The sequence below is a fragment of the Thermobia domestica genome, chromosome 10, assembly GCF_964235325.1.
Source record: "Thermobia domestica chromosome 10, izTheDome1.hap1.1, whole genome shotgun sequence".
NCBI classification, from domain to species: domain Eukaryota; kingdom Metazoa; phylum Arthropoda; class Insecta; order Zygentoma; family Lepismatidae; genus Thermobia; species Thermobia domestica.
Window position 1 is genome coordinate 171,410,152 of NC_137463.1, and position 22,456 is coordinate 171,432,607.

Sequence of the window (22,456 nt, forward strand, 5' to 3'; positions counted from 1 at the left end):
ATTTTCCTTTTGCAATCTATATGACCACTGGCAATTTCAATCTTGGCCATTCCCGCCAGCGTTTTCATTTTCGAGACACGAGACGAGACAAGTAGTCTGCCTCGTCTCGTGTCGCGTCTAAAAGGGTCCTGTCTCGTCTCGTTTACGAGACGAGACTAAACGAGACACGAGAAATGTATCGTCTCGTGGCAACACTAATTTTCATTAATGATTCAGTTTTCTTAATATATTATCGCTTCTTTGTGTTTTCTTTAACAAAGCAGTGTAGCAATGAATAATCATTTATGATTTTTGAGAAAAAATAAAGCTACAGAAGAAAATAATAAGCAAAAAAACCTTTATTGTTATGAAACCTTAGTCTGTCAAATAATTACGCGAAGAATATCCCGAGGGAAATTACAGTGAAATTTACTCCACACAGTACACAGGTATTAGGAGCACTCACAAATACGTAAAATTAGAGGAACAGAAAATAATGTATTCTTGAGATGAACATACAATTCACACTTCACGCGAATTTCCAATATGGGAAATCAATTTACATCTACAATTGAAATTACTGAAAAAGACAGAAAGTGGCTATTTAAAGTAGCTATGAAAAGTGGCTCCAAGTGTAAACCTGCGCTTGGAGCGATTCTATTTCTAATATCACAACGCGTTATTGCGTAACATGCCTCCGTGGCCAATCGGGTTTAGCAATACTGTTGAAATTCAAGAATCGAAGGCTGGCAGTTCGAGCCTGAGTGCGGACCGTTTTTTTTTTTTTGAATATAGTTAAGTGTTTTTTAAAATATAAATATCTACTTTGAAGTTCTTGAAAAAACAAGACCAGATGAACAATCACTTTCCAAAGCTCAGTCACATTTATTCAATATGTTCATCATTCAGGATATATAAGAAGACACTAAAATGAGGAACGTTAACAATCCTTATAAACGTTAATACCACATCCGTTATAATGAAAACAGATTTGTGATCTGAATATCAACCTTAAACTATAAGTCCAAACTAAAAATTATTCATGTTCTTGATACCTACTGCAACACACAGGTGTATATGTAGAGAGAGAGAGAGAGAGTGAGAGTGTGAGAGAGAGATAAATACTGTATATATGCTTGTATTTTTAATTAAAATAGTTAGTGTAAATCATAATCTGGATTTTTATAAAGCAATTTGAACAATCATAAAGAAAATGTATACTGCTTAAAATTGAATGAAATAGCAATTCCAGAATCTGTAACATCTTACATTTCTTGTTTATTTACATCGAATGTTAACTTATTGTATAGTTTATAGCATGAGTATCAGCTGATATGTAAGACAAATTATCTATAAATTGAATTTAATTAGGAATTTGATATAGTTGCTATAAGAACAAGTTTATGGAAATGAAGTATATAATAATGATTGTATTTGAAACAGAGTTGTCATAATAGAGTAAATATTTTCACCACCAGCTTCAACATAGTGTGCAGTTTAAATTGTCAATAGCCTAAAGCAATCCCTGTCCCTAAACTCATGTATGTTGAAAATTTGATTTAGATCGGTCCGGTTCAATTGTAATAAAGTCACAAAGGAAGTCATTTATATTTTATTTTTTTATATATATATCTCCCCCTCTCCTACGTTGGCTCGTCAAAGTGAAACGATAAAAACACCCAAGGTCCGATCCTCATATATGTTGAAAATTTGATCCAGATTGGTTGGGTGGTTCAAAAGTTAACTAACTAACTAACTCTATGGCCTATGGAACCCGGAGGTTCAGTGCCGCGTTCACAAAAGCTCTCCACTGACTTCTATCCTTAGCTAATTGCATCCAGTTTCTACTTTGTATTCCTATCTCTGCGAGATCCATCTTAATATTGTCCTCCCATCTGCGCCTAGGTCTTCCTAATGGTCGTTTTCCTATGGGTCTACCAGTCAAGACTTTGAAAGCGTTTCTACTTTCTTCCATTCTAGCTACATGACCCGCCCACCTAAGCCTCCTAGACTTGACGACCCTAACAATGTTGGGTAAACCGTATAAACTATGTAGTTCCTCGTTATGAAGTTTCCGCCATTCCCCATTCTCGTTCCTCTTGGGTCCGAATATTCTTCTCAGGATCCTGTTCTCAAATACTTTCAGTCTATGTTCTTCCCTCAGAGTAAGCGACCATGTTTCACAACCATACAGAACAACAGGCATGATTATCGTTTTATATATTTTAAGCTTCAAATTCCTCGACAGAATTCGCGACGACAAGAGATTTTGAACCGAATAGTAACACGAATTCCCTGCTTTTAGTCGACATTTAATTTCTTCGTGAATATGATTTTCGTCTGTTAATATTGATCCTAGATATTTGAAAGTATCCACTTTATCAAAAGCATTATTTAATATTTTAATGCCTCCACAATTTGCCGTATTACGGTCCCTACGCACTTCTATGTAATTAGTTTTCTCTGCATTTACTTCTAAACCCATGTCCCTGCAAGCGTTTAATAAGATCTCTGCATTTATTTCTACTGTTCTCCTATCATCCCCTATTAAATTTACATCATCAGCATATGCCATAACCTGGTGAATGCCGTTCAACTCTAGGCCCTGGTTGCTATCTTTGATTCTCCTTATACCGCATTCCAGGACTAAGTTAAATAATAATGGCGACAACGCATCTCCTTGTTTCAGGCCATTTTCGACGTGGAAGCTCGTGGACAAAAATTTTCCTACCCGGACTTTACTTTGGGATTCACTTAAACATATCTTAATTAATCTAATTAGCTTTTTCGGTATTCCAAGTTCTGTAAGAACGTTGTATAATGTTTCTCTCCTAACCGAGCCGTAAGCCTTTCTAAAATCAATAAATAGTTGATGTACCGGGGTATTGTATTCCCACTTTTTTTCGAGTATTTGGCGAATGGTAAATATTTGGTCGATAGTTGATAGATTTCGTCTAAATCCGCACTGATAATCTCCAATAATTTCATCTGCGTATGGGGTCAATCTTGCTAACAGAATATTTGAAAGTATTTTATAGGATGTTGACAGAAGAGAAATGCCTCGATAATTATTACAGTCAGTTTTGTCGCCTTCCTTGTGAATTGGAACAATGATTGATTCTTTCCACTCTTGTGGCAATTCTTCCTTGTTCCAGATAAGGAGAATGAGTTTGTGTATCTTGCTCCACAATTTTTCGCCTCCAGCTAAAATTAACTCAGCCGGAATTTCATCTACACCAGGAGATTTATGTTTCTTCAATTTCTTTATAGCGGCTTCCACTTCTATTCGATTGGGTTCTGGAATATACGGTTCTGTGGTGTGTATCTCCTTTTCTCCACGCACATTAGTTTTTGGCTGCGTGTTCAGCAAATCGTCAAAGAAATCTTTCCATCTATTTAAGAGGCTATCCGTATCGGTGAGAACTGTTCCGTCAGATTTCTTTAATATATAAGCACGAGGTTGATAGCCGTTCTTAAATTCGCTGATCCCCTTATACATGTCCCGAATATTTTTATTTTCACTATTATCTTCAAGTTCCTTAATTTTAGCTTTCAAAAAATCCCGTTTCTTTGTTCTAAAAGTTTTGGAAGTTTCCCGCCTGATATCTGCGAAATTTTGTGTAGTTGTTTCATTCGGATTTTGTAGCCACCGTAATTTTGCCTGTTTTCTCTTCTCTGCTAGTTTAATGCATTCTTGGTCGAACCATGGTTTGTTCCTACGTATTTCCGCGTGTCCCAATTTTTCTATTGCTGAACTTTTAATGCTATCTCTAATTTCAATCCAAGTATCCTCAACACTAGTGCACTCCGAGTCTTCTAAAACTGCGAATCTATTCGAAACTTCAATCTGGTATTCCTCTCTTACCTGGCTCTCTTCTAATTTCTTTAAATTAAATCTCTCCGTTTTCGGACATTGAATATTACCTTTATTCAACGATAATCTCTCCCGTATTATCGCTATTACCAGGTAGTGATCAGTGTCACAATCAGCCCCTCTAAACGACCGGACGTCAATTATGCTAGATTGTCTTCTTCTATCTACTAAAACGTGATCAATTTGATTATGTGTTTTTCCGTCTTTTGAGGTTTTATTAGTTTTTATTTATGCGTCCCCCTCCTCCTCCCGTAGGATGTACCGCTAAAGTGAAATTAGAAAAATGTTTCCAGATCCAAACATCATATATCTTGAAAATTTGATTGAGATCGGTCAGACAGTTCAAGAGTTATTAAATTACAAAATAGTCACTTTCAGTCTTATACAGTGAAACCTGTCTTTAGCGGAATCGAGCGGGACTTGCAAAAATTTCCGTTAAAGTCAGGTTTCCGCTTAGTGGAGGTAGACCTTTCCTTTATATATATATATATATATATATATATATATATATATATATATATATATATATATATATATATATATATATATATATATATATACATGCTTATAAAGGAGCATACTCAGAAAATATATTGCTGTTCGTACATTGTTCGATTACAGTACTTCTTTCTTCTACGAATAAATATACAAAAAAATTAAAATGAATACAAAATATACTATGCACACGTTACTTTATTTTTCTAATAGCCAAGCAGGGTTTTCTGTGTGCATTGCTGCTTGGCTGCTTGACTTTCCGCATACACTTTAGCCTGAGAAATTATACTAAGTGAATCAGAATCATTTTTCCGTAAGGCAAATTTTTGCAGTAAAACTTCTGAGGGCCTCTTGATATGTATTTATTCTACACTCTTCTTCGAACTCGGTATGGTATTTCTCTTCTTCCTCTACTCGTTTTCTTCTTTCCGATATTCCGTATGATGCTTGATTAAGTTGCGGGGATTAAAGACAATTTGTGGGGGTGAATATGAGTAGTGGTTGGGGAAGGTAAACACTGTCCAGAAATATTTAACAAAAGAACGAACATTTTATCGCAGACAGTGTAATGTATGTCTCACAAAATGTCTAAACATCTTCTAAACGCTGTAGTCCGGAACTCAGAATTTTCCGTTAAATGTTTATTTTTCTTTCCGTTGTCCGCGTAACACAGTTTCCGCTTAGTGAAGGGACTTTTACACGTTTTATTCTCCAAAATTCATGGGACCGTGAAATATTTCCGTTCAAGACAGTTTTCCGTTTAATAAAGGGTCCGTTGAAGACAGGTTTTACTGTATAAATTGTTTTTTATATGTCTCCTACCCCTCCTCCCCCACGGTGCTTCGTCAAATTTAAATCATAAGAACGATCCCAGGCTTGAACCTCATCTGTGTTGAAATTTTATTTTATTTATTTTTTATTTATTTAAAAAGTTTAACTTATTTTTTATACCTTCTCCTCCTCGCCCGACCCTCAGCTCTATCATGAAGGTGAATTGCCTAAAACCAGCCCAGGCTTGAAACTCATTCACGTTAAAAAATTGATCGAGATCGATGGGGCGGTTCAGGAGATTTAGAGTCACAAACAGTGATTTTCAATTATATATATATATATATATATATATATATATATATATATATATATATATATATATATAGATTGGTAGTGTCGAATCTAGATATTTTACTATGGAAGCAACGTAAAATTTTACGGCACATTCCACCAGCTTCCTCCTTTCCAACAGAACGGCGGATGCATCGCTTTTACCACTAGCAATCCTCAACATTGAGACTTTTCCCAAATAGGCAGTCCTGGCTTCGATAGAAGGAAAAAAGTTTGAAGGGCCGGATCGGGGCAGTGAAGAGAATAAATAGCCTTCATAGGTATCATTTTTAGCTACACAACACGACTGCCGATGTGACGGCCATCATGGTCTCGCATCACGTAGTCCACTTTTTAATTTTCAATGGAGACCTGCCCAGTGGCGGCGTAAGGGCGGGGCGAACGGTGCCCTCGCCCCGGGCCCCGCTTTCTGGGGGCCCCCGGTGGTAGGTAAAAAATAATTACTAAGGAACTTTGTTAGCATGAGCCGTACAAGAGCTGTTAAGGTTTATAATCCACACCTTCCCTAAAAGTAAATGCAATTAATTGTCAATCGATATTACACCAAATGACGGATGAAACAACAGAAATATCTGTCTAATAAAGGTAATCAGTGTCGGATTTCCGTATAAGCTATACAAGCTATACGCTTCGGGCCTCACTCTCTTGGAGAACCGAAAGAAATTTAAAGAAAAACAACTGAATGTAGATTAAAAATAAATAAAATAAAAGCTTCATTATCTTCAAAGGCTCCCAAAGAAATTTAAAGGAAAAGGCTCTGAATACAGGTGAAAAATAAAGTAAACGTTTCATTTTTTGGGACCCCCAAGAAAATCAAAGAAAAAAGTTGAATGTAGGTGAAAAATAAATAAAATAAAAGTTTCACTTTGTTCAATAACCTCAGAGAAATTTAAAGTTAAAAGCTGTGCAGATTAAAATATAATAAAAGAGAGTCAAAGCATATTGTATTGTTTACATTCTAAGGTCTTATGATGCAAGTAATGGGACTCTATCTGCTAGCCTGCTTCCTAAAACATCACTGTTTATTTATTTGTTCACGTATCAGTTCAAGAGAAAGGTAGAAAGAAGGGATAAACGTAATAAGGGTACTAGTAATCTGTTGTTAACTGAAAGCTCTTTGGTGCAGACGCTATAGTCGCAGATTCACTTGTTTTTCTTCTGTCTTTTCATTTGTCCTTTACAAGTCGAATTTTCAGCGAGCGAAAACCTTTTGCTTAGCTGGTTTCCCCATTTCTGCTCTTGTTTTTTGGCGTATGAATTTACACTTCAGCTTACAAATTTAGAGTGAAGAAAATGTTCAATAAGAAAACAAGTGTTCAAATATTCAAAATACTTCAGCATTATGTTTAATTCGAACTCCTGATTGTTCTCATGTGGAATAGTTGTCACAAATCGTTCGATTTGTTGACATACAACGTGATTCTGTTCAAGTTCGTGAAGCATTTATTGATTTTATCTCTGTCAAAGGAAAGACTGCTGAGAGTATTTCTGCTGAAATACTGAAGTAACTATAACGTGATAGGCTTGATATTAAGATTGCAGGGGCCAATCTTGTGATAAAATCAGCCTACCATGACCGGGCAATATTCTGGAGTTCAAACTTTGATAGAAATATGTCCTTTGGTCATTTTCGTTCCTTGTAACAATAATTCGTTCAACCTTGTGGCTTACATGCTGCGCACGTTAACGTTCTGGCGAACACTTTGTTTGGAGCAATGGAACGTTTTTGGTATTCTTCTCTAGATCTACTCACCGATGGAATGTGGTACAAAATCACGTAAAGATTGGTCTGAAACGTAAAACTGACACTAGATGGAATTCAAAAGCAGAAGCTTTGAAGGCACTTTCTAGTCAATTGGATGAAGTAATTGATCTGTTGGAAGATCTACGTGACAGTTCGACTGAAACACTTGATACTAGAGGAGATGCTGCTCTTCTTCTTGCAAGCATCCAGTCATTTAACTTCATCGCTTTACTATATTTGTGGTCTGCAGATCTCTGATATATTGATCGGATTCAAAAATTCCTTCAATCTCAGGATGAGCTTCAATCAAACTCTTATTCAATTAGAGAGCCTGATTGACACCATTGATACCTAGAGACTTGAGCTGGGTAAGAAAATCATATCTGCAGCTGAAGGAAGTTGCAGGGCATGGAACATAACTGTGGTACATACAGTAGGAGAAGGAGATGCATGGTTGGAGAAGCAAAGTATGAACCCCTGACTGCACAGGTCAAAGTGAAGCTCTCTATCAATGAAATTCTAGATGAGATGAGACAACAAATGTATGATCATTTTACTCAGATGCATGACCTGAACGACAGATTTGTATTCCTGTGTTCTATGGCCAACTTTGTGCAACAGCTAGATGATGAGAGCGAGGAAAGGCTAAAACCATGTTGCTATGATTTGGCTTTGTTCTACCCGAATGACCTAGATGGCTTAGAATTATTTCAGGATTATAAGGATATAACCTGTTCACTAAGGTGTGCTCAGAAAGCTAAAGAACAGCTTGACTTTTCACCACAAGACATCCTGAAAGATGCATCTTGAATGGAGCTTGAAATTTACTAAAGTTTGCCAACCTTTCTTCAGATTTTGATAACACTGCACGTATCTGTCGCATCATGTGAAAGGTCTTTCAGCAAAATGAAATTGATAAAATCATACTTGCGTTTCACAATGAGTCAAGAAAGACTCAGGAATGTGGACATTCTTTCTATCGAAAATGAACTAGCACCCACTTTGGATTTTGATAATATAGTTGAGACTTTCGCTGCTACCAAAGCAAGGAATGTATCATTCTGAATGTTGGTGGAACAGAGGCTAATATGGTAGCGGAACTACTGTCGAAAGTAGTTTCATGTTTCAAGTAAAGACAATAAAAATAAAAAAGTACCAAAAGAGTAATAAAAAGCCGTTAAGATCTGTCAAATGACTCGTGATAGCTGGTAATGAAAAGTAGGATGGTATAACCCGTAATAGAATTCTGTGCTTACATATTTAATCTATAATATATCACCAATTATTCAATACATTCAGGATTTTTTGTTATAATATATTCTAATAGTATGTTAGTAAGAGGTAATGGAAATAGTCATAAGTGATAGAATATAAACATGACTGAATTATTAAATACAAAATAATATAATCATAAAACAAGTGTAAAATCTGGAAATAATAGTAAAATAGACAAGCAGGAGAGAAATATTCTAGTGCTTAACTATTCATTGATACTTCGGCAAAAGTAGTGGGACTAACTAGATCGTACATTATCACTGGAGAGAAACCGAATGTTAAAGTGAATGGGGCTAATTGCAGGAAGAAAAATCTAATCAAATAAAACCCATGTAGCGCAAACTCAGACAGGAAGAAACTATGAATAACCTGTGCATATGAGAAATTGCACAGGAGATACACCAAAGGCAAAGAACCGTACAAAGAATTCTAGATAACATAGAGCTTACATTTAGAAATCGCATCGGTTATATTTTTATTTGCAACTAGCAGCGTTCACCCCGCTTCGCTGCGGTCACCCCGGAACGCAATAAACTTTGTTACTTAGATAATTTTTACTTTTTCGCTTTCAAATTGCAGTAAATGTTAACATTATAGCGCCTGTCATTTATGTTAACCCGCCGAGTGACACGGTCATGCGGGTTGCATATAAATACGTTTATTTTTATACCTATGATGAACTAACAAAGGATTTGTACGTTATGAAAACTTGAATGGTCAATTATCTCAAGACACTGGTAATTAAAAATTAAAGTGATATGATAAAAACCATCTAGGGTCCAAATCCTAATAACCCCCCAAAAATGAAAGAAATTGGTTCAGCCGTATTAGCGTGATGAGCTAACAAAGGATTTGTGCGTTCTCTTTTATATAATAGATTTTTTCAATATCAGCTCATTGTAACATTTTGTAGGCAAATTTGTTTCTAAATGTATTAGGAGCATTACTTCCGCTATTCCATCTAATTACAGTACGCGTTGATACTAGGATAGTATAGGTGTAGGATAAATTCTGGATTCCTGATTGTTAAGTTTTGTTTGTTCTTAAGATTATGTTATTTCTGTCATGGGTTGTAGTTTCCGTTACACTTGTATCCTTAATCCTTTTTCTATCGTGTCCTATGTTTAAAAATGAATAAAATATAAAAGAATATGCAATGATAGTCCTGGTCCAGTTTTATTTTTAGATACCAGCCTGAAGGCGGTTCTAAGTATTAAAAAAATATACAGGGATGCTGAATGTCTCCCATTTGTTTTAAATCTGAGATTAAAATTATCTAAACACACACACCAACGGGAAAGGGGGAGGAGTAAACAGAAAAAATGATTATGTAAATGAATGTCAAAAATAGAAGTGTATAAATCACGATTGTTCGAAAAGGGGCCCCAATCTACTTCACTGGCCCCGGGCCCCAGTTTGCCTTACGCCGCCACTGGACCTGCCTACATATTTTGAATTGCAGTGGAAGGTAGGTCGTATGCATTAACATTACAAATATATGAGCATACTGGTACTGAAATTTGAGAGACTTTTTGGCAGCTTGCCGTCCCCTAAACTGCCGCTCGGAGCGTTCGCCCCTTTCTCCTAGGATCTGGCACTGATTATTGCAGATGACTGTGATTGGACAGAAGGTCATGGGTTAGTTATAAATAATAATACGGTAAAAAACTAAAACGTAAATATAGTGAGTATAATAACAAATCGCTGATTGTGCGAGCAGTTTTTCTTTCTCTCCCTCCGGTGATCTAATAGTGGCTGTGCCGCACTCCTAACACGTACAGGAGAATTGACCACGCCACACACGAACCCGCCTGAAAGAAATACAAGCTGAAACTTCTGGGTTATTCTTTCAACCTACATGCAAGGTTTCTTTATAATGACAAAATTATATTGTATATTTTACGGTGAACTTCGCTTACAATATTTTGTTCTTCTCTCCAAGATTTTAAGTTCAATCCCCTTTCCTTTCTCTTCGTTGATAAAAACAACCGACTTTTTTTTTTTTTTTTTTTTTTACTTATTCGTGGCATGATTTTTTCACAAAGGTACTGAACTTTTAATTTAGCGATTGAGAGTAGCAGAAATATACGAGCTTGATATTCCTCTGCGAGACCAACATCCACTCATCACTGAGTTCTGTTGATCGCCCCTAGATTGCAATATAAGACGCAGTTACGAAAAACGAGCAATTAACGATTTGAATCCCACCAACTTCACTTACAAATGTTAACTTATTGCGTTAGTACTGTGTCATACCTTTTCCTAAGATAATGTAATTTGTCCTTAGCGTTTTGGTTTCTCTCAATTTCCAAGCAGAAATAGAGCTGATGCTTTTGATCTTCACTAGGGCATTTTTTCTTTCTATTTTAAATAATATTAAATTTGCGTACCAAAGAAATCAATTTTTACTAAATTACAGCCAACCTAATAATTACACAGAAGAAATCAGTACAATCATAATCTTGAAATTTCGTCTCGTTTCGGCTCAAAAAGTGGAATAGTTCCCCATATAAATCAAATGGGAACATTTTAAAAATGGCGGCAATATTCAATCCTCTTAAGTGGAAACTGTCTCCGATCATTAGAAAATTAATAAGGGAGAACTATGAAATAAAGTAAACAGACACGCGTCATTCTGTAATAAAATTACATGGCGAGTGCATATTATCTGATCCGAAGCATTTATCGTCGAATATACACGATTAAAGGAACGCTGATTGGCCAAATTAAAGATACCTCAGCCATTTATCCTTTTACACGCGAATTTTCTTTGTCGCCGCCACTGGGAATACGGGGTTCTTATTTTATGAAAAAAGGAAAACCATTAAGTAGGACACAAACCCATCCAAAATTTTGAACGTGAAATATCAAAAGTGCTAATAACAGTATGTCGGATATGCTTGAATGACATGAAGAATTAGAACGATTTATTTTGTAGGGACAAGACGCAAAAAATAAACGAATCCATTTTTTTTATTTTCTGCGGAAAAACGGTTTTAGGGGCCAAAAAGCCCCACCCAAATTTTGATATTTGAGGCCCAAAAGGTAAGAAGTGCACGGAATTGAATGGCATTATCCACAGATATTGTACACGTAAATTGAGATACTTGGGTTTCGTATTTTCCTTAAAAAAAAAAAAAAAAAAAAAAAAAAAAAAGAGATTGAGTGAGGCCCGGACTTTCTAAACCGATGATTACCAAATATCAAAAGTGCAAATAAGCATAAATCAGAAGCTCCTTAACAATATGGAGAATTGCAACGAAACTTCATATAGGGACAATTTGCAAAACAATAAATGAAACGTGTTTTAATTTTTGCGGAAATATAGTGCTGGGGCCTAGGCCCCATCCGAAAAAAAGTAAATATTACCATAATAGCGCAGGAAGGAGTAGACCGAAGCAAATATAATTGTGTTTAGATACATATTATATAGACCCTATGTAAAATCAGGTCTTTCGTCTTAATCAAGGGCCCCTATCCGTTTTACTTCAAATTTAGCAGGTCAACAACAAACTGGAAATAAACGGACAAGTGTTTTTGGTGATGCGCAAAACCATTGTAAGGGTTAAAGGTACCTCCTGAAATACTATAAAATACGCTATACTGTTTGTGGTTGTAGTTGATATGCCAAATTTGAAAAAATCGGATGAAGACACGACACTTGTGAAACACGTAAGGCCTTATTTTACGTACCCAATATCTACATACAATTTCATTCGCTTCGGTTCACTCCTCCCGCCACTCAGCGCCTCGGTCCACTCAACATTTTTTTTTCTTTCAGGCAAATACGGAACACGTATTCCCTCATCTTACTTCTACAATATTTGTGAACATTTCATTCATTCGGTCCACTTCTCCTTGCCTTTTTGGCCCAAACTAAAAAATTTTGGACGAGGGCTCTTGCCCCGGAAACCTGTTTTTCCCCCAAAATAAAAAAGTATTCGGTTTTTGTCTATTGTCCATACATAAAGTTTCTTTGCAATTCTTCATGTTCTTTACACACATCTGACATACTGTCACTAGCACTTTTGATATTTCATGGTTAAAGTTTGGAAGGGCCAGTGCCCTACCTAACCGTTTTTTTTTTTCAGGAAAATACGAAACTCAAAATCCCCTCATGTTATGTCTACAATATCTGTGCACAATTTCATTCATTTCTGTTCACTTTTTCTTACTTTTCGGGCGTTAACTTTCAAAATTTTTTGCTTTGGGCTTTTGCCCCATAAAACCGTTTCTTCCGCAGAAAATAAAAAACCCCGTATTCGTTTATTTTTTGCGTATTGTCCACACAAAAAGTTTCGATGCAACTCTCCATGCCCTATACATATATCTGACATACTGTTACTAGAACTTTTCATTCTTCGGGATCAATGGCTGGGAAGGGTCGGTGCTCCACCCAACCGTCTTCTCCAGGAAAATGCGAAACCCGTATCCTCATTCTACGTCTGCAATATCTGTGCACAATTTCATTCACTTCGGTCCAGTTGCTCTTGCATTTCGGGTGTCAATTTTCAAAATTTTGGGTGGGGCTTTTATATTAAATCTTTACATTATGTAACTTTTGATACCTCCCAACTTGGAGCTATCATGTTGGGGAATTTTCGTACACCCTGTATAATATCGTATAACAATGTTAGATAAGATGTAGAAGTTGTAGTGGTACAATATTGAGATTTATTTCTCTTACATAATATTAGAGGTAGGATTAGATTAGGAAGTATTTAGAATAGGTTAGGATTTATTTTGCATTTATTATATATATTTTGTTCACTTCGGCCTTGATTTCTTACATTTCTTAAAGTTTATTAACATATTTGTCTTCATTTTCATCAGTAGAACGCCTTTCCTATCTCAGATCATCCTACACTGTTAAAAATACTTACTTAAAAATGAGTAAAATTGACTCAAATTTGAGAACATTGTGTTCTCAGAATAGCTACGAATACATTGTTCTCAAAAGTGAGAAAGTGTGGGTGTTCAAAATATAAGAACAATATGTACTCAAATTTGAGTAAATTTTACTCACTTTTGAGTAAAAATTCTCTTAAAAGCGAGATAAAATATTCTTAAATAAAATGAGAAACTGCTATTTCTCAAAAATAACGAGAACATATTTTCTCAAAAATCAGAAAGTTAACTGTAAAATGAGATGAATGTAATCAACATAGAAACTCTTTGTTCAAAAACTAGTAATGCTCTCCTCACAATTGAGAACATGTATACTCAAAAGTGAGTAGAAAAGTATTCGAAATGCTCAGATAGCCGCAAAATTGAGAAACACACGTTCTCAAAAATTGAGAATATTTCCTCTCAAATTTAAGTAAAACTCTTCTCAAAAATGAGAAGGGTTTTTTAAAAAAAATGAGTAAAAAAGTACTCAAAAATGAGATTTTATTAGTATTCAAAAATGAGAAAAAAGTACTTATTCTGCTGCCTTGCTGGCACAGGGAAGGTTTCCTGGAACTAGAAAGGTAGATTACTCTCACACTGCACTGGATAATTTATAGTAAGTACGCCTTCTACACATTAATATTGAAGTTAAAACATTTTTCTCTTAAAAGTTGGAAAATAAAAATCAGTTTTTGAAAAAATACGAGTACTTCAAAAATTACTTCTATTTCCCAGCTTTGAACATGAAAATGTCTAACATCAATATTAATGTGTAGAAGGCGTACTTACTATAAATTTTTTAGTGCAGTGTGAAATTCATCTACCTTTGTAATTTTGGGGAATTTTCCCTGTGCCAGCAAGGCAGCAGAATAAATACTCCCTTTCCTATTTTTGAATACTAATATAATCTAATTGTTGAAGTACTTTTTTACTCAATTTTGAATCTGCAAGGTTACATTTTTATGCTGATACCTGTTGTTTCCATAAATAGCATAGATGAGAATTTTAATTTAATTAACACACAAGCTCCTTGTAACTTAAAGTTTTCGTGATGTTGGTTTCCGTAGTTTTAAACAAGTAAGCCTGATATGGTGGACAAATTTTATGTGCACTGGTTTTCTCGATGTATTCTCGTTTCCTCCAACTTTCTTCATTGCATCACTTCATTATCATTGCCTTCTCCTTTAGCCTTGAAACATAATCATGCGACGTTACACACACACACACACACAAACAAACAAACAAACAAACAAACAAACTTAAATGTATATATATATATATTTGTTTCATTTTGATTAAAGGAAAATATGTTTGTACATTGTATTTTTTATTTGTCAAATAATAAACTAAGTCTATACGTGAGCACAATTTTTATAACAACTTACACAAGACAATGAGGATACACGAACCCTCTGAATATGCCTACAAAGTACTATGACAGATGTATGCATTCATTGGAAAACAGTCTGTGTCGACTGCCAATGGACAATATAAACGGTTATGTTCGAGATCCTCCCAGAAGTTTTTCATTTGCTATAAATGTGTCTATACCTTCATTTCCCTGGAAACAAAGAGATTGTGTAATTAGTGACAATAGAAATAAAAATAAAATGAAATACTTATAAATCTTATTCGTGTATGGCGATATCTCGAATAATATTAGTGTTGCTACGTTCTAATTTGAATTAGTATCAATTGAAATACGATAATATAGACTCTGGTAAAGACAGTAAAGAGAATTACGCAATATTTCTTCAATTAATATTGAAACCAGAAGTTGTAGATCTACCATTTAGTGTTTTAGCAGAGTGATTAGAGTGGAAATGGAATATATTCTGGGGACACTTAATCGATTAAAAAATATACAATGTGAGATTACTGTCTATGCTCTATAGTGATCAACGTTAACCGGAAATGGATTATTTCTATCACTACAAGTAGGTGGATCACATCCATTAACGAACTCCTCCGAGATAATTATCTAGCTGTTGATTGCAGAAAACAACTTTAAAATTATCTTTTGTTGAAGAGTTATTGAGCGGTGTAACGGACGTACTAAGCCAGAGATGTTTACCCTTGCTAGGATGGCCCTCTCGAGGGCATCCTCACCCTCAAATTCTCTCTCAACCATAATGACGCGAGGGCGATGACAAGCTTGGACAGCGAGGGCGAGGGCCAACTGTCATTGTCAGGGCTAGAGCGAGGACAAATTCCCAACACGAAGGCGAGAGCGATGGTCAACTCTCTTCGAAGGTGAGGGCGAGGGCCAATTCACTGTGAGAATGAAGGTGAGTGAGGTCGGAGTAAAATGAACACCTATGGTACTTACATTACAATATTATATATATATATATATATATATATATATATATATATATATATATATATATATATATATATATATATATATATATATATCCCATTTGCGTGATCCTAATAAACATCAAATGAAAGACTTAAGACCTGACTCGTCTATGGCGATCTTTATAATAATAGTAGGGTTGTCAAGTTCTGGAAGGATTAATATCAATTGAAATAAGATTATAAAAATAAGGAAACTGAAAGGTAACGGAAAACATTTCGATCTGTTTCATCTATGCAAGACAAGGAAACAATAAACCTGAAAATTAGTCATTTCTGCTTATGTGTGACGAAAAAAAACATAAGTGGCGTCTTTTAGCGGAGCTTCCTGAATCAATGCTTGTTCTGCCACACTTAATACATTTACTCAAAGTCGAACAGTTTTAAGAAAGGCTATGAGTCACCAACATAAGTAAAATCCTCTTATCAGTTTCCTTCACTGTTTCCCTTTCAGGAAAAAAAAAAGAAAGAAAGAAACAATGAATCACACCACAAATTCAAATTTATATAAAATTTCACCGTTATTCGATTTCTACTTTTTTAGCAATTGTTAAACGAATTACTAGAATGCTTTGAGAACAGTAGCGTAACTAAGAATGCATGCCCCCCTCCACCGCGAAAATGTCAAAAGGGCTCTTCCTGTTTCTACGTTCATGGCACACGTACAATTTATACAGTAGTAGAGTTATTTTTCCATCTAGTCAGACACTACTTGCTAATATACAAAAATTGCACATTATTGTTATTATTATTATTATTATTATTATTATTATTATTATTATTATTATTATTATTATTAAGCAATTACATGGGACTGAAAAGTTTCTTAAAAGAATAATTTATAGGAATTAGGAATTATATTTCTGGGATGTCGGCATCTAAGGCCCATCCCGTATGAAGGATGGCGTCCCTCAGCGAGCCCACTATACGATGAAAGGGAAGGAAGAAAGGATTGGGAAAGTAAGGAAGCAGAATAGGACCATTATATTAGGTACCTCCATCCCGGCATTTGAATGATATGAATGAACGAAACCCAAGAAAGACTTCACTCAAGATGGCAGGTCTGAAAAAGCTGTTACACTCTTTCGGCCGAGTGTCCCCACCAGGAGTCGAACCTGGGACCGCTCACCTCAAAGGCAAGAGAAGAAATAATTTCTTCCTAACGTTCACATTACAACTAACATATGAAAACTCGTCAAAACTTGCTCACATATTTCTTGGAACTTGCTCACATATTTCTAAACCGGCGTATTTTTTTTTTTTTTTCGGAGAGTAATTCGCTGACTACTTTCTCAATATCAACGTGGTGCCATTCTTCGCTTTCAGTGCTCAGGATTGGAAAAGGGCTCAACCAATGCCGTAACTTTTGCGGAGGAATGGGGAAACTGCCCTCCCAATTAAGCTTCCAGTTGTTTGATAGGATTCATTTGAGTTAAAACTTTGTTGCTTTGTATGATGTGATATGAACAGAAACTTATAAATAAAGCTTGGAATTGGTTTACCACATAACAGGAAAAAAAAATGAAACGAAAATGTGTTCCGAGCCTCATTCAGTAAAATGTGTCCTATTAGAGCCCCAGACAAAATATATATTTACTAAGGCTTTCAACTGGGTGAAATATTGTCTCATTTAGTTAACTTGTGAAGAACCGTACTATTTTCAAAAGCATTGCAAATAATTTAAGGTGTTTCTGCTGCCTCACTATCTGAACGAAATACATTCCTTTAAGATGTAGCATATATGTAATCTGTATCTTACTTTAGTAAACCATCAACTGGCGCCCCAAGAAGTATCGAACACGTTTAGTAAGGATTTCACTTCAAATGCCATCATTATCAGGGACGGCGCTAAGGGTGGGCGGGGGTGGGCAACCGCCCACCCGATGGATGGCCTCGCCCACCCCAACAGAACAGGGGTGTCATTAAAGGGGGACAGGAGGGGGCAATTCCCCCCGCAAGATTTTGAGGAATACATATACTTTATCGATTGTCTACTAATATACTAGTGCAAACTGTGAAAGTCTTATGTTGTTGGTGTTCTTGCCCCCTCAAGCGAAGTCTGAAATGACACCCCTGCAACAGAAGAAGAAGAATAAAGGTGACCAGTGCCGGATTTCGGTTTGATGGGGCCCTAAGCTATTGAAGATAATGGGGCCAATTTATTTCTAGCATTCTTTTTCAGCGACAAAATTTCGCCTTTTCTGTTTGAATATATGCTATATGGTAATTTATGGACCTAATACATATCTATTAAGTAAATACGTTTTCGTGTATATTTCGTTAACTTAACTTACTGTTTTGAATACATTACAGAAAAACTGTAAAATTTGTAAAATTAGCGGTAGTTTAATTTGGTACCAATAAAGTCCCTTGCCGATCTTTTTGCACCAACTATGATCCACGCTCCACGCCATGCTTCTACAATATGTGGAGACCGCATCATTTCTCATTTCAAGTTGTTTCTATTCAGTTTGGTAAAGTTTGAAACGTTTCCAGGGATCCGTGTAAGTAAATACAGTCTAAATATCATTCAGGGTTGGTAATTACTGCCTGAAGCTCAACTAATCGTGTGAGCTTTTTCCAGGTCAGGTTACTGGAGTAACTCAAAATGGAATGCAACCCTCGAAGATTACACAAGGTGTAATACGACACAAATTCGCTGGAACCAGAGGCGAACTTAGAAGGTTTAAACTGGAGAAGGGGCAACTAAAACCCAGATTATGATAGATATACCGTGAGTTTGTTCTAAACTTTCAAAAATATGTAAGTTATGGCTTCAATTATTTTTGTCACTCAAAAAAACTGGGATCGTAGACCTCTCCGCACCTGGATCCGCCCCTGCCTTTAGTGATCCATTATCGCACTCTATAGATCACTATATGAGCTCCTCCGTGGCTAAGCGGTTAGCGTACGCACCTTTGGCGTGGGAGACCCGGGTTCGATTCCCGGTGGGAGCTCATGTGGTTTGGATTCCACGTTAATCAGTAGGTCCCGTCTCATGTAGCCTCGCTGCTGAAAGGGACGTTAAACTCAAAATCAACTCAACTCTATAGATCACTATGAAAATCAGTGCCAAGTTCTGAAAGTTATGAAAATACTTCTGCAAACTACTTTTCATACTTACGTACAGCGAAATAAAATAGCTATAATTTCGCGATGTAAAGATTATTGCCTCTTAGGGCTGTAATTCCTTTATATTTTACTATTATTTCGCAAGCTTGTCGTTTTATGCCTTCTTCTTAAGCATCCACTGTTACCAGACTCAATTTCTTGTCGAATTCCAAATAGTACAAGAAAGGGTAGCACTAGAGTTCTATCCGCATACAAGATACTGTATCACTTATGCTGTGAAGTCTTATTAAAGTAGCTAAGTGTAATGGCTGGAAAACAGGGTCCCGATTACAAATGGGGCTCTGAAACAAAATCCCCATTACAAGCGGAGCTGGGAAACGAGGGTTCCATTATAAGCGGGACTGGGCAACAGAAATCCCATTGCAGGCGCGTTGGAAAACAGGGCCCTATTACTTGCTTCATGAGAGCTTAATACATAACAGTACAGAACACCGTTGTTGTATGTGCGTTTTATCTTATTTGCTTTTTCTTATTATTTGGAAATGACATTACAGCCACTTTTTCTTTAAAATTTTTGGGGCCCCCAAGAGAGCTATAGCTTGTTTAGCTTATACGCAAATCCGGCACTGAAGGTGACATCCTGTACTTCACAAGCAATAGGTATTACTTTCGATTATAATGTAATAGGTTCTATGACTCTGTTTAACTCTGCAATGGACAATGATTTTAAGACAGATACTTGTAGTAATATAATGGATGCCAAAAGTCGTGATTAATGAATTGAAGTTTAACACACACGCACAATCGTGCTATTGAAACGCCAGTGTTTGTATGTGCTGCACTGAAAAAAAAAAAAAAAAGTGCTTTCTAAAAAGCCAACTAAATAATGGACAGAGCTGGCCAGTATTATCTATTGTCTCATTTTGAGAAAGAGAGGGAGGACAGTAGTGCTTTGTGTCAAGGGCGCCGATCCTGGGGGCCCAAGGGGGCCCGGGCTCCCCCAAAGCCCATGTGCGCCCCCGCATTTTATTTATGAATATACAATATTTGGCATAATTTGAATTCAATTTGTCTTAAAATCCTCATGCATGCCTTCTGCATGCCCCCCCCCAAATTTACAGAGAAATCGGCGCCCTTGCTTTGTGTTGGCGCGATAGCTTCTTATAAGAGGGTTCCAACTTGCAATTGTTTACAGCAATGTACCACATGTCTTACCCGTGTGGCATTAAACAGATTTGTAAAAACCCTTATTATAGCATTGTTGAGTTGATCTCTGTTGCGTTCAGAAGTCTTGGCGGTCGGTGCTTGTTCAGCTAATATGTTGAAAAAATTTAGCGATTTCTTCTCAGGCTCGGTGTCTTTCTCGTGTTCAAAGAAGCGCGATTTTCAATCCGTTGATGTTAGTGATAATACTTCTTCTTCAATGGGGGAAAAGACAAAAAATACAAATACATGTGACAACCAGGATTCGCAATTTGAAGTGTTCGATTTCGAGGAAAGTGAAAATGAACTAGATGTTGGAGAGAGCGAAGACGACAGCATTGCTTCTGAAGTTACTCATTTATATTTTTTACCTCTTGCTTTCTTGTAATAAATACTTCAAAGATAAAAATGTTTGCAGCAGCCTATTTTATCCTTGTTTTACTTTACTTACTTATTGTGTATTTTATGTTATTAACGAAAAGTAGAGTATTATCTGTTAGTCTGCGTTGTTTGAACCTTCTTTTATTTCTATGCATTCATGTGCATTCTTGGAGGGAGAGGAGTTAAAGCAGTCTTGAACTTCTTCGACTACACAGAACACACCGTTATTATTATTTAAAAAGCTGAAAGTAGAGGTAGTGTGTGTGCCACGCGGAATTCGGTAGGTCGAGCATATTGCCACGAACTCCCGCAGCCCATCCTAAGTCCTGCATTTCTTCAGTCTTACCAGGTGAATGCTGGAATGGCACCTTCTATAAGGCCAACACAGATGTTCCACATCCTTGTTTCTCCCTATTTCGGTCTGAGCCTTAGCTAACTAAAGAGTATAAAAATTGAAATTTAATTATTGTCAAAAAATGTCTACATTGCCCAGTTCTCATATTCGTTGTCCGCCCACCCAGCAACTAGGTCCGCCTCTTTCCGCCCACCCCATCAAGCGTTCCTGGCGCCGTCCCTGATCATTATTCTAGGGGGCCTCAACTTCACATATTTTAGGAGGTCTAATTAATGATTGGTCTTCCAAGAAAAAGCCCAAGTTACGGGGCTGAGCTCAATTTCATCTTCGACCTTGTTCTACGAATATAAAGTTTGATGGCTTTAAGTGTACTGAATGATCGCTCAGGATTGGCTTCGCCCAAGGCAAAGTAAGATACAGTTGCAAAGAAGTACACAAATCCAGAACACTACTAACATTGGAAGTTATCTACGACTAAATAATTGGCTAATTAATTCCAAGTTAAAATTTCACTAAATTGTTTCTTCACTACTCATCAGAAACTTGTTAGTTGTTGCAACAAAAGGCGATACATTTTCCGAGTAGAATTCACTAAATGTATTACAGCTGGTTCCGTGATTTCTTTTTCCTCTAAGTAGAGTACTCTTGCAGTAATATGAAACCTGCAAAGTGCTTTTGAATGAAGTTGAATTTCAGTTTAGCAGCCCTTTCAGCAGCGAGGCTATGTGAGACGTGGACCTACTGATTAACGTGGAATCCGAACCACATGAGCTCCCGCCGGGAATTGAACCCGGGTCTCCCGCGCCAATGGCGCGTACGCTAACCGCTTAGCCACGGAGGAACTCTGCAAAGTGCTTTTAACATCCAAACATTATAAAGTTATACTCCGAAACTTAAATACCGGGAGCCTGTTAGTTACGCCACTGCTTGAGAATACAGATTCTTTATTCATAGAAAGGAAACTTAATGACTACATATCAGGGTTGGCTGGTCTAAACCATGGTTTAAACCAGCTGGTTTTTTCGAAACGAAAATGTTCGAACCAAAAAACGAAAATGTTCGTAAAAGTGTAAGTGTTTATAAAATCTTGATGAACACACATTTGTGGGTTATCACGTTTCACTCCCATATATTATTCGTATTATATTCAGACCTAAATTCCCCATTCATTACTCAAAAAGATTATACTACAAAAGCATCTTTTTTATGTAAGTTTATAGAGTTTGTTTTGTGATTTTTTTGTAGTCATTATTGTTATGTAATTGCAATCAAAGAAACATTCTAAATATTGTTTTGTTTACTATTGATAAAATACATCGAAATGCCGTACTTTGTGTGTGTGTGGGGCGGGAGGGTCATACAGACTCAACGAGAGGCATTTAGTGAAATGAGAAGTATCTTCGATATATATTTAGGTATAAATGAGTCTGAGCCAAAGTGGACTCAAATAATTCGTATCTTTGTGATATGCAAATTAAGTCGTTGTATTTCTTTAATTTGGACCAATAAAAGTCGTTGTTAACTAACTTGAATTAAATTAGTTCTTCTGTACTCCGTAGTACTTTGAAATTGTCCATATGTAATTCAGTATAATGGTTTCATTTGTGCAACTGTTTATCTTTTTGTCCTTCTGAAATGACTCTTGAGAGCTATATTAAGAAGCATATAAAGATCAGTACAACGTATTTTTATCAGGATTCCTTCG